This window comes from Hippopotamus amphibius, chromosome 2, assembly GCF_030028045.1.
Source record: "Hippopotamus amphibius kiboko isolate mHipAmp2 chromosome 2, mHipAmp2.hap2, whole genome shotgun sequence".
In the NCBI taxonomy this organism is placed as follows: domain Eukaryota; kingdom Metazoa; phylum Chordata; class Mammalia; order Artiodactyla; family Hippopotamidae; genus Hippopotamus; species Hippopotamus amphibius.
In genome coordinates this window covers 183160538-183174613 of record NC_080187.1, presented here as the reverse complement: position 1 = coordinate 183174613, position 14076 = coordinate 183160538, and the positions used below count along the sequence as shown (strand labels likewise).

General features: G+C 37.7%; 1 pseudogene; it reads right to left on the bottom strand.

Moving 5' to 3' along the window:
- Nucleotides 1-4701: 4701 nt before the first annotated feature.
- Nucleotides 4702-14076, bottom strand: part of LOC130844679 (tigger transposable element-derived protein 1-like) — a 46707-nt pseudogene continuing 37332 nt past the window's right edge.

Here is a 14076-nt window from a genome sequence, read left to right as displayed (position 1 = left end):
TAAATGTATTGAAATCTCCTTTGAACCTTTGATGATCATCTACTATGTCTTCGGGTTAATAGGACAATGAATGTATTAACATTCAAAGAACCACTTTTTCTTTGGGCCTAAATTTACCCTTTGCTACTCTCAAGTCATGCTTCTTGGTTCTAATATTTTTTCGGAATGGAGAATAAATTCTTACTTACCCCTCTTTTCATTTTAGGAGGCTGAGCTACAGTGAAAAAGCGCTGGATGCGGGCTCAGAAAATCAGCTTAGAGTCTCAATTCTGCTACTTGTCATTTGGATAGAGGTGTTTCTTTGAGACTCAATTTTCAAACGTGTGAAAATGGTGATAATTGTACTTACTCTGCTCCCTTTCTACACTGGCTGTGACGATGGAAGGATAACAGAAGGTATGTGAACTGTTAAGCATCATAAACGTGATTTTCATCACATACCTGAATCACCATGGAGATAAAAAAAATTCTGATGTCAGGGCCTCTACTGAGTCAAAGTCTCTAGCGGGGGCAACACTGGCCCTTCTATTAAAAAAATATATCAGTATGTGCAGCAAGGATTGAAATCCACTGCCCTTTAAACATATATGATGACATCACTATTCACAGTATTATAGACTTCATTGGTCTTAATAGATGAGCTGGAATTCTTTGGGCTCACCTTCAGCTGCAGGTCTCCACCCCTCTCACTTTAAGTGATGATTCTCAGAGCTAGCCCCATGCATTTCTTCCATGCTCATCACCTGTGTCTTCTTTCTGCAGCGCAAATCTCCAGCCACACCAAACTAGCTGCCATTTGCTGAACACTCATTCACTTCCCTGCCTTTGTGATTCTGCTCAGTGATTCCTTGAGAGGATGTTCTTACTGAGTACGGGGACCTGGTCTTCTTGTGGCACTATTGGAGACATAGATGTTTCAAATAGGAAGTGATCTTAATTCCATTCAGTTTAACCCTGTGACCAAATAAGCTAACTTTCTTGAAGTGACACAGCTAGTTAAGGATAGGGTCAGAATTAGAATCCAAGTCTCCAGACTCCAGACCAGTGCTTTTTGCAGGACTTACCCTTCTAAAAATATTAATTGAACACCTGTTGTGTTCCAGGCACTGGCTTAGAGTTGTACTATAAATACGCACAGCAGTCTCCTGTATCTATCATGCCAAATACAGAGCATTTGTCTCTAGCACTTATAATTTTAAAAATTATCCCTTTTAGAATACGTAAATATACACTCAATCTTTAAATCTTCTCAGGACACTGTACTTTCTCCTATGGTATATTCTTCTACTGCCCATAGCCCATGCACATCTGCCTTGCATGATGCATTTGACCTGAGTGCCACGAGGTCAGGGCCTTCTCCTCAGGGGTTTCAACCACTCTTCTCTGCCAAGCTCAGCTTATTAGCAGAGAAGGGGCTGCTTCTGGCCCATTTTCCTCAATCCAAGTGCTCACGTACGGCTGCCTCATTGTCATTCCCTTAAATTGCTGGAAATAGTGGCCTCTAGCTACCTCTTTTAGCTTCAAGTCTTGTGTCCCAACACCAGCTCTGCAAGATTCAATTACCTGAAGTTTGTTCTCAGTTTTCCACTTTGGGAGGAATTTGTCAAATATAAAAACAAACAAGAATTTGATATAAGGACTTTGTTAGGATTTACAGAGCCCAACTTGGGTCAGCACATACTCAGTCTAATCTCCAAAGGTACCATGTCTACAGCTATGGAGTCATGCAATTAATCTGACTCTCAGCTCAGATTGCAATAGAAAACTATTAAGTATATAGATTAAAGGTGTAGAGGGGTAAGTGCAGGAAACTGTGATTTCTCTTCTTGTCCCTCCTGATTCAGTTTGGTTTAGGAACAGAGACGCAGGGGTTGAAATTGCTGATCACTAGAGAGTTTTTCCTGAAAATCGAAAGAGTGGCTCACACTTCCCTGTTTGACAACCCAGTATCTGAAGGACTCCATTGAGCAACGTTTGCCGAGTTTATTGTCCTTTCAACATTTCCTCGGTGCCTTTGCGTTTCTGAGGCCCCTTTATTTCCAGCACATCAGCAATATCAGTTTAGAAAATAAGCAGTAGTGATGGATCAGTGCTACATAAGATCGCGTGTTGACTAATGTCTACGTAGTGAAGAAAAATTAGCAAACTCATGATTTCTATGTTTCCAATACCAGAGCCTATCAAGTGTTGTGTAAAATAAGCCTGCTTTCATTAAAACCACTAGAACTAGATTGTGAGTTTTAAATCTTGAAAGATCTATGTTTCCATCTAGGAAATCAGAATTAGGCAAATACTGATGATTGGTATAAACACAGGACATACTAACTTTTAAGCTGTTATTTACTTTTTCCTCTTGAAAGGAAGATCCATGCATTTATAGTTATTGTTTTCTGCTATGGAAGTTAGTTAAAAGTTGGTCTTTAGCCACATTCTCTTATGCTTTTTCTATGCACTTTTAAAATTAAACAAATACTTAGAGTTCTCTAGGCATGATTCTAGATGCTAAGGAAACCACAATGGACAAATGTGTTTCAGCCAGCACAGGAGACAAGGGTTGTATCTTTAAAAAGACTTAATAACATTGACATACTTATGACAGAAGTGATGAATGGAAAACAGAAAGAGGACTTCCCTCATTGCACAGTGATTAAGAATCAGCCTGCCAATGCACGGGACATGGGTTTGATCCTTCGGCTGGGAAGATCCTACATGCCGTGGGGCAACTAAGTCCATGAGCCACAACTACTGAGCCTGTGTGCTGCAGCCACTGAAGCCCACATGCCTAGAGCCTGTGCTCTGCAATAAGAGGAGCCACTGCAATGAGAAGCCCATGCACTGCAATGAAGAGTAGCCCCTGCTTGCCGCAAGTAGAGAAAGCCCACGTGCAGCAATGAAGACCCAATGCAACCAATAAATTAATTAATTAAAAAAAAAACAGAAAGAAAAAACAGAATGAGAAGGGAACTGTAACCACAGATTATGCATTTTATGCATTTATTAAAAAGATAAGGTAATATTTTATAGACCTATATGCGATCAGATTAGGAAAAACTAGACAAGATATATGAATTTTTAGAGAAAAATAAAACTGACTCAAGAAGAGATTAAAAGGTCTAAATGATCCCCTAACTAATAAAGGAACTTAACCAATTATTTAAAATCTTCCTGCAAAGAAAACATCAGCCCCAATAATTTTAGAGGTGAGTTCTACTAATAATCAGAGGAATAGGCAATTCCAAACTTTCAGATAATAAAAAAGAGTGAATATTTTCTCAGTTGATCTCATGCGGTGACTAAAAACTTCGTGCTAAAACCAGACAAGGCCACATAAGAAAGGAAAATTACATGGCAATTTCACTCATGAACATAGATAAATGAATGAAAATGCTCAATGAAAATGTCAGCAAACTGAATCCAGTGATATTTTAACAAAATATAATGTTATGACCAAATTAGATGTTTTTCAAAATGCAAGCTGAATTAAACATTAGAAACTATATTATTGTAATTCACCATTTTGAAGTTTGAAGTGAATAAAACTATGGTAACCTTGAAAAATGTAGGAAAAACATTTGATAGCATCCAACAATCATTCATTACAAAAATGTATAGCTAACTAAGAAAGCAAAGTTTCTGAATCTATGAGGGTGAGTCAAAAATTATCTGCACTCCAGTTATATTAAAACTTCTGTTGGCCACCCTGTCTTATCAGTGCTTTCCATTCAAGACTACTGCCTCCCCACTCACGGCTGTGCAGGTGTGAATGTGTCACGTCAGTTGATTTGTAAATGTGGTACGAGCAAAAATGGATGCCCACTTGTGATTTGTATGAAAGAAAGCAGCGTGCAGTGATTGTTTTTTATGGCCTGAGGGTGTACACATCCGCACACTTCTGCCCACACTGTTGACAGTCTGCAAAAACTTCATTTTGAGATGTTACAGCATCCTCGCTGTAGTCCTGATCTTGCTCCATCAGACTTTCACATGTTTGGTCCCCGGAAAGCAGCCCTACAAGGTTGAAGATTCACTTCTGATGAAGAGGTGAAGACAGTGGTGCATTCATGACTCGCAGCTCAGCCTAAAACATTTTTTAGTGAGGGAATATGAAAGCTTGTTGACAGATGGACAAAGTGTATTGAAAAGTAAGGAGATTGTGTTGAAAAATGATGTATTTGTCTTTTCTAAAAGTTAATTAAAATAAATTCTACAGCCAGAGTGTGGATAATTTTTGATTCACCCCTGTATTTAAGAGTAGCCACAAAAAAGACCTATAACAAACATAATACTTAATGGCAAAATGTTACAAATGCCATTTTGTTTGAAATCAGGAACAAGACAAAAATGCCTGATATCACTGCTTCAAAGCAAATGGTAATGCAGGAAAAATAATAAAATGTATAAGGATTAGAAAAAAGGAGCCAAAATGTCATTATTTACAGATGAAGGAAAGTTTTGAGTAAAAATATGAGAAATCTATAGGCACACCTCAGAAATATTGTGGGTCTGGTTCCAGATCAACACAATAAAGAAAATATCACAATAAAGTGAGTCACACAAATTTTTTGGTTTCCCAATGCATATAAAAGTTATGTTTACACTATACTTCTCTCTATTAAGTATGCGATAGCATTATATCTAAAAAAACAATGTACATAATATAATTAAAAAATACTTTATTGCTAAAAATTACTAGCCATCATCTTAGCCTTCAGTGGTTTGTAATCTTTTTCCTGGTGGAGGGTCTTGCCTTGACATTGATGGCTGCTGACTGATCTGGGTGGTGTCATGCAATGCTGTTTGATAGCATTTTACCCAAAGAAGAACTTTTTTCAAAATTGGAGTCAGTCCTCTCAAACCCTGCCACTACCTTATTAATGAAGTGTGTGTCATATTCTAAATCCTTTGTCATTTCAACAATCTTTACAACATCTTCACCAGGAGTAGATTCCATCTCAAGAGACCAATATCATCATTGCTCATCCTTAAGAAACTCCTCATCTGTTTTGATCATGAGATTGAAGCAACTCAGTAACATCTTCAGGCTCCACTTCTAATTCTTGTTCTCTTGCTATTTCCACCACATCTACAGTTACTTCTTCCACCAAAGTCTTGAACCCCTCAAAGTTGTACAGGGTTACTGGATATCTGAGTGTTGAAATCAGCTTCTTCCAAACTCATATTAATGTTGATAGTTTGACCTCTTCCCATGAATCACAAATTTTTTTAAATGGCATTTAGAATAATGAATCTTTTTCAGAAGGTTTTCAATTGACTTTCCCCAGGTCCATCAGAGGAATCACTGTGTATGGCAGGCGTAGCCTTACAAAATGTATTTCTTGAATAATAAGACTTGAAAGTCGAAATTACTTTTTGATTCATGGGCTGTGGAATGGATGTTGTGTTAGCAGGCATGAAAACAACATGAGTCTTGTTGTACATCTTTATCAGCACTCTTGGATGACCAGGTGTGTTGCCAGTGACTACTAGCTCTCAACAGTGGGCTTGAGGTAGTTCCAGCATCACTCTTTGAGAGTCAGAACTTACAAAGGATGGATGTGGACTCAGACACTGAGGACTGCAGGCATGAGAGGAGTCAACAGCTTTTGAGACCCCTTTCTCTGGACAGTGAGTGGGGGCAGCTTGCATGGAGGACTTAGTATTTGTTTGACCCAACACAAGGCCATTAGTCTTGGGCTTGGAGAGTCTTCTGTAAACCCCTCTATCGCCAGGACAAGCAACCCCAGAAGTTTGGACTACCATGAGGAAACAAAGAAACACCATGCAGGCAAAGGAGCAGGAAAAAAACCTACAAGACCAAATAAATGAAGAAGAAATAGGAAAAATGGCTGAAAAAGAATTCTGAGTAATGACAGTAAAAATGATACAAAATCTTGATAACAAAGTAAAGTACAAGAAACAGTTCCTAAGAACGAAAGAACAAACAAACAGCAATGGATAACAAAATAATTGATATTAAAAATACTCTAGATGGTATAACCAGTAGAATGACTAAGGCAGAAGAACAAATAAGTGAATTGGAAGATCGAATGGGGGAAATAACTGCCACAGAGCAGGAAAAAGAAAAAAGAATAAAAAGAATAGAAGACAGTCTCAGAGATCTCAGTGATAACATTAAGCGCATCAACATTCAAATCATAGGCATCCCAGAAGAAGAAGAAAAAAAGAAAGGGTCTGAGAAAATATTTGAAGAGGTTATCATGGAAAACTTCCCCAACATGGGAAAGGAAATAATTAACCAAGTCCAAGAAGCACAGAGAGTCCCATACAGAATAAACCCAAGGAGAAATACACCAAGGCACATATTAATCAAACTAATGACAATTAAACACAAAGAAAAATATTAAGAACAGCAAGAGCAAAGCAACAAATAACATATAAGGGAAAACCCATAAGGATAACAGCTGACCTTTCTACAGAAACTCTGCTGGCCAGAAGGGAATGGCAGGATATACTGAAAATCCTGAAAGAGTAAAAACCTAGAGCCAAGAATACTCTATGCAGCAAGAATCTCATTCAGATTCGATGGAGAAATCAAAAGCTTTCCAGACAAGCAAAAGTTAAGAGAATTCAGCACCACCAAACCAGCCTTACAACAAGTGCTAAAGGAACTTCTCTAAGTAGGACACACAAGAAAAGGAAAACACCTACAAATACAAACCCAAAACAATTAAGAAAATGGTAATTGGAACACACATGTCAATAATCACCTTAAATGTAAATGGATTAAATACTCCAACCAAAAGACACAGACTGGCTGAATGGATACAAAAACAAGACCCTTATATATGCTGTCTACAAGAAACCCTCTTCAGACCAAGGGATACATATAGACTGAAAGTAAAGGGATGGAAAAAGATATTCCATGCAAATGGAAGTCAAAAGAAAGCTGGAGTAGCATTACTCATATCAGACAAATTAGACTTTAAAGACTATTACAAGAGACGAGGAAGGACACTAGATAATGATCAAGGGATCCATTCAAGAAGAACATATCACAATGGTAAATATCTATGCACCCAACATAGGAGCACCTCAATACATAAGGCAAATGCTAACAGCCATAAAAGGGGACATCGACAGTAACACAATAATAGTGGGAGACTTGAACACCCCACTTACATCAATGGACAGATCATCCAAACAGAAAATTCATAAAGACACACAAGCTTTAAATGACACATTAGACCATCTTGAATTAATTCATATTTATAGGACATTCCATCCCAAAATAACAGAACACACTTTCTTCTCAAGTGCACATGGAACATTTTCCAGGATAGATCACATCTTGGGTCACAAATCAAACATCAGTAAATTCAAGAAAATTGAAATCATATCAAGCATCTTCTCAGACCACAATGCCATGAGACTAGATATCAATTACCTGAAAAAAACTGTAAAAAATACAAACACATGGAGGCTAAACAATTCACTATTAAACAACCAAGAAATCATTAAAGAAATCAAAGAGGAAATCAAAAAATATCTGGAAACAAATGACAATGAAAACACAACAACCCAAAACCTATGTGACTCAGCAAAAGCAGTTCTAAGAGGAGGTTTATAGCAATACAGTCCTACCTCAAGAAACAAGAAAAATCTTGAATAAACAACCTAACCTTACACCTAAAACAATTAGAAAAAGAACAAAGAAACCCCAAAATGAGCAGAAGGAAAGAAATCGTAAAGATCAGAGCAGAAATAAATGAAAAAGAAAGGAAGCAATAGTAAAAATTAATAAAACTAAAAGCTGGTTCTTTGAGAAGATAAAGTTGATAAACCATTAGCCAGACTCATCAGGAAAAAAAGGGAGAAGATGCAAATCAACATAATTAGAAATGAAAAAGGAGAAGTAACAACGGACACCTCAGAAATACAAAACATCATGAGAGACTACTACAAGCAACTATATGCCAATAAATTGGAAAACCTGGAAGAAATGGATAAATTCTTAGAAAAATACAATCTTCCAAGACTGAACCAGGAAGAAATAGAAACTATGAACAGATCAATCACAAGTATGGAAATTGAGGCAGTGATTAAAAATCTCCCAACAAACATAGCCCAGGGCCAGATGGATTCACAGGCAAATTCTATCAAACATTTCGAGAAGAGCTAACACCAATCCTTCTCAAACTCCTCCAAAATATAGCAGAAGGAGGAACACTCCCAAACTCATTCTATGAGGCCACCATCACCCTGATACCAAAACCAGGCAAAGATGTCACAAAAGAAGAACATTACAGGCCAATATCACTGATGAATATAGATGAAAAAATCCTCAACAAAATACTAGCTAACAGAATCCAACAGCACATTAAAAAAATCATACACCATGATCAAGTGGGGTTTATCCCTGGGGTGCAAGGATTCTTCAATATACATAAATCAATCAACATGATACATCATATCAACAAATTGAAGGATAAAAACCATATGATCATCTCAATAGATGCAGAAAAAGGTTTTGACAAAATTCAACATCCATTTATGATAAAAGCTCTCCAGAAAATGGGCATAGAAGGAAATTACCTCAACATAATAAAAGCCATATATGAGAAACCAAAAGCCAACATCGTTCTCAATGGGGAAAAACTGAAAGAATTCCCTCTTAGAACAGGAACAAGGCAGGGGTGTCCACTCTCACCATTATTATTCAACATAGTTTTGGAAGTGTTAGCCACAGCAATCAGAGAAGAAAAAGAAATAAAAGGAATCAAAATTGGAAAAGAAGTAAAATTGTCACTCTTTGCAGATGACATGATATTATATATAGAAAACCCTAAAGACTCCAGAAAACTGCTAGCACTAATTGATGAATTTAGTAAAGCAGTAGGATACAAAATTAATGCACAGAAATCTCTTGCATTCCTATACACTAACAACGGAAGAACAGAAAGAGAAATTAAGGAAACTCTCCCATTTACCATTGCAACAAAAAGAATAAAATACCTAGGGATAAACCTGCCTAAGGAGGCAAAAGATCTGTATGTAGAAAACTTTAAGACATTGATGAAAGAAATCAAAGACGACACAAACAGATGGAGGGACATACCATGTTCCTGGATTGGAAGAATCAACATCGTGAAAATGACTGTACTACCCAAAGCAATTTACAGATTCAATGCAAGCCCCATCAAATTACCAATGGCATTTTTCACAGAACTAGAGCAAGAAATCTTACGATTTGTATGGAAACGCAAAAGACCCCAAATAGCCAAAGCAATCTTGAGAAGGAAAAATGGAGTTGGTGGAATCAGGCTTCCTGACTTCAAACTATACTATAAGGCCATAGTGATCAAGACAGTATGGTACTGGCACAAAAATAGAAAGGAAGACCAATGGAATAGAATAGAGAACTCAGAAGTAAGCCCAAACACATATGGGCACCTTATCTTTGACAAAGGAGGCAAGAATATACAATGGAAAAAAAGACAGCCTCTTGAATAAGTGGTGCTGGGATAATTGGACAGCTACATGTAAAAGAATCAAATTAGAACACTACCTAACACCATACACAAAAATAAAAAACTCAAGATGGATTAAAGACCTACATGTAAGGCCAGATACTATAAAACTCCTAGAGGAAAACATAGGCAGAACACTCTATGACATCCATCAAAGCAAGATCCTTTTGGACCCACCTCCTAGAATCATGGAAATAAAATCAAGCATAAACAAATGGGACCTAATGAAACTTAAATGCTTTTGCACAGTGAAAGAAACCATAAACAAGAGAAGAAGGCAACCCTCAGAATGGGAAAAAATAATTGCCAACGAAACAACGGACAAAGGATTAACCTCCAAAATATACAAGCAGCTCATGCAGCTTGATACCAAAAAAGCAAATAACCCAATCCGCAAATGGGCAGAAGACCTAAATAGACATTTCTCCAAAGAAGACATACAGATGGCCAACAAACACATGAAAAGATGTTCAATATCACTAATTATCAGAGAAATGTAAGTCAAAGCCACAATGAGGTATCACCTCACACTGATCAGAATGGCCATCATCACAAAATCTGGAAACCACAAATGTTGAAAAGGATGTGGAGAAAAGGGAACTCTCCTGCACTGTTGGTGGGAATGTAAGTTGGTATAGCCACTATGGAAAACAGTTTGGAGGTTCCTTAAAAAACTACAAATAGAACTACCATATGATCCAGTAATCCCACTACTGGGCATATACCCAGAGAAAACCATAATCCCAGAAGAAATATGTACCATAATGTTTATTGCAGCACTATTTACAATAACCATGGAATATTACTCAGCTATAAAAAGGAATGAGATGGAGCTATATGTAATGAGGTTGGTAGACCTAGAGTCTGTCATACAGAGTGAAGTGAGAAAGAGGAAGACAAATATTGTATGCTAACTCATATATACGGAATCTAAAAATGGTACTGATGAACTCAGTGACAAGACAAGAATAAGGACGCAGATGCAGAGAATGGACTGGAGAACTCGAGGTTTGGGGGATCAGGGGGTGAAGAGGAAGCTGAGACGAAGTGAGAGAGTAGCATAGACATATATATACTACCAACTGTAAAATAGATAGCCAGTGGGAAGTTGCTGCATAACAGTAGGAGATCAACTCGATGATGGATGATGCCTTAGAGGACTGGGACGCGGAGGGTGGGGGGTAGTTGAGGGAGGGAGGGAATACGGGGATATGTGTATAAATACAGATGATTGACCTTGGTGTACCTCAAAAACTGGTACAAGAGTGTAAAGCAATAAATTAATAATAAAAAAAAAACAGTGGGCTTAAAATATTAAGTAAACCATGTTGTACACAGATATGCTGTCATGCAGACTTTGTTGTTCCATTTATAGAGCACAGGTAGAATAGATTTAGCATAATTCTTAAGGGCCCTAGGAGTTTTGGAATGGTAAGTATGCACTGGTTTCAACTTCAAGTCACCAGCTGCATTGGCCCCTAACAAGAAAGTCATCCTGTCCTTTGAAGTTTTGAAGCCAGGCATTGACTTATCTCTAGCTGTGAAAGTTCTCGATGGTAGCTTCTTCCAGTGTTTTGTCTACATTGAAAATCTGTTGTTTTGTGTAGCCACCTTCATTATCTTAGCTAGACATTGCATTTTATTTATTTATTTATTTATTTATTTTTATTGGAGTATAATTGCTTTACAATGTTGTGTTAGTTTCTGCTGTACAGTGAAGCGAATCAGCTATATGTATACATATATTCCCTCCTTCTTGGACCTCCCTCCCACCCCATGCTAGGTCATCACAGAGCACCAAGCTGAGCTTCCTGTGCTTTATAGCATGTTACTGTTTTACGCATGGTAGTGTATATATGTCAATCCTAATCTCCCAGTTTGTCCCCTCCCCACCCCCCATGTTCACATGTCCATTCTCTGTGTCTCTATTACTGCCCTGCAAATAGGTTAGTCTGTACCATTTTTCCAGATTCCACATATATGCGTTAAGATACGTTATTTGTGTTTCTCTTTCTGACTTACTTCACTCTGTATGACAGACTCTAGGTCCATCCACCTCACTACAAATGACTCAGTTTTGGCTAATTTATGGCTAATATTCCATTGTACATATGTACCACATCTTCTTCATCTATTCATCTGTCATTCGACATTTAGGTTGTTTCCATGTCCTGACTATTGTAAATAGTGCTGTAATGAACATGGGGGTACATGTAGCCTTTTGAATTATGGTTTTCTCAGGATATATGCCCAGCAGTGGGATTGTTGGGTCATATGGTAGTTCTAGTGTTAGTTTTTTTAAGGAACCTCCATACTGTTTTCCACAGTGGCTGTATCAGTGTACATTCCCACCAACAGTGCAAAAGGGTCCCCTTTTCTCCACACCCTCTCCAGCATTTATTGTTTGTAGATTTTTTGATGATGGACATTCTGATTGGTGTGAAGTGATACTTCATTGTAGTTTGGATGTGCATTTCTCTAATAATTAGTGATGTTGAGCATCTTTTCATGTGCCTCTTGGCCATCTGTATGTCTTCTTTGGTGAAATGTCTGTTTAGGTCTTCCACCCATTTTTTAATTGGGTAGTTCATTTTTTTTGACATTGAGCTCTGTAAGCTGTTTGTATATTTTAGAGATTAATCCTTTGTCTGTTGATTCATTGGCAAATATTTCCTCCAATTCTGAGGGTTTCTTTTTGTCTTGTTTATGGTTTCTGTTGCTGTGCAAAAGCTTTTGTTTCATTACGTCCCATTTGTTTTGTTTATTTTTATTTTTATTTTCATTAATCTAGGGGGTGGGTCAAAAAAGATCTAGCTGTGGTTTATGTCAAAGAGTGTTTTTTCTATATTTCCTCTAAGAGTTTTATAGTGTTCAGTCTTATATTTAGGTCTTTAATCCATTTTGAGTTTATTTTTGTGTATGATGTTGGGGAGTGTTCTAATTTCATTCTTTTACATGTAGCTGTCCAGTTTTCCCAGCACCACTTGTTGAAGAGGCTGTCTTTTCTCTGTTGTATATTCTTGCCTCCTTTGTCATAAATTAGGTGACCATATGTGTGTGGGTTTATATCTGGGCTCTCTGTGCTGTACCATTGATCTATATTTCTGTTTTTGTGCCAGTACCATACTTTTTTTTTTTTTTTAAGCAAACATTTATTTATAGTTACTTTTTAAAAAAATTTTTTTTAATTTTTATTTTTGGCTGCATCAGGTCTTAGTTGTGGCACGTGGGATCTTTCATTGTGGTGCGTGGGCTCTTCACTATGGCCTGCAGGTTTTCTCTTCTCTAGTTGAGGTGTGCGGGCTCAGTAGTTGTGGCACGCAGGCTTAGTTGCCCTGTGGTATGTGGGATCTTAGTTCCCTGACCATGGATCGAACCTGCATCCTCTGCATTGCAGAATGGGTCCTTTACCACTGGACCATCAGGGAAGTCCCCATACTGTTGTGATTACTGTAGCTTTGTAATATAGTTTGAAGTTGGGGGGCCTGATTCCTCCAGCTCCATTTTTCTTTCTCAGGATTGCTACATTGAAAATCTGTTGTTTAGTGTAGCCACCTTCATTATCTTAGCTAGACATTGCATTTTTATCTTATGGAGATGGCTTCTTTCCTTAAACCTCATGAACCAACCCCTGCTAGTTTCAACCTTTTCTTCTACAGCTTTCTTACCTGTCTGAGCCATCATAGAATTGAATAAAGTTAGGGGCTTGCTCTGGATTAGGCTTTGGCTAAAGGGAATGTTGTGGCTGGTTTGATCTTCTATCCACACCACTAAAGCTTTCTTCAGATCAGCAATAAGGCTGTTTTGCTTTCTTATCATTCATGTGTTTGCTGGAGTAGCACTTTCAATTTCCTTCAAGAACTTTTCTGTTGCATTCGCAACTTGGCTAACTGGTGCATGAGGCCTGGATTTAACCTTATCTTGGCTTTTGACATGCTTTCCTCACTGTGCTTAATCATTTCTAGGTTTTGATTTAAAGTGAGAGACGTGTGACTCTACCTTTTACTTGAACACTTAGAGGCCGTTGTAGCATTATTAATTGGCCTAATTTTAATATTCTTGTGTCTTAGGGAGGCTTGAAGAGAGGGGAGAAATGGGAATAGCAGTTGGCACAGCAGTCAGAACAAACACATTTATTAAGTTCTGCATCTTATATAGGTGTGGTTCATGGTGCTTCCCCCACCCCCAATTATAATAGTAACATCAAAGGTCACTGATCACCATAATAAATACTATAATAAAAAAGTTTGAAGTATTGTGTGAATGACCAGATGTGACACAGAGACATGAAGGGAGCAAATGCTGTTGGAATAATGGCACCAGTAGATTTGCTTGATGCAGGGTTGCCACAAAACTTCAGTTTGTAAAAAACTCAACACCTCTGAAGTGCAATAAAGTGCAATAAAGTAAAGCACAATAAAACAAGATATCTGTACAAAGTTTATGGTATAACATCTCAGGTTTGTTAAGGTCCTTGGACTCTGAAATGTAACTTACTTCAAGGGAAAGAGAAGTTTCAGGGTTCTTATATGTTGGACACCAGCAATTGTCAGGCTCAGTGCTGGCTTGTTTATTTAAAATAATGATA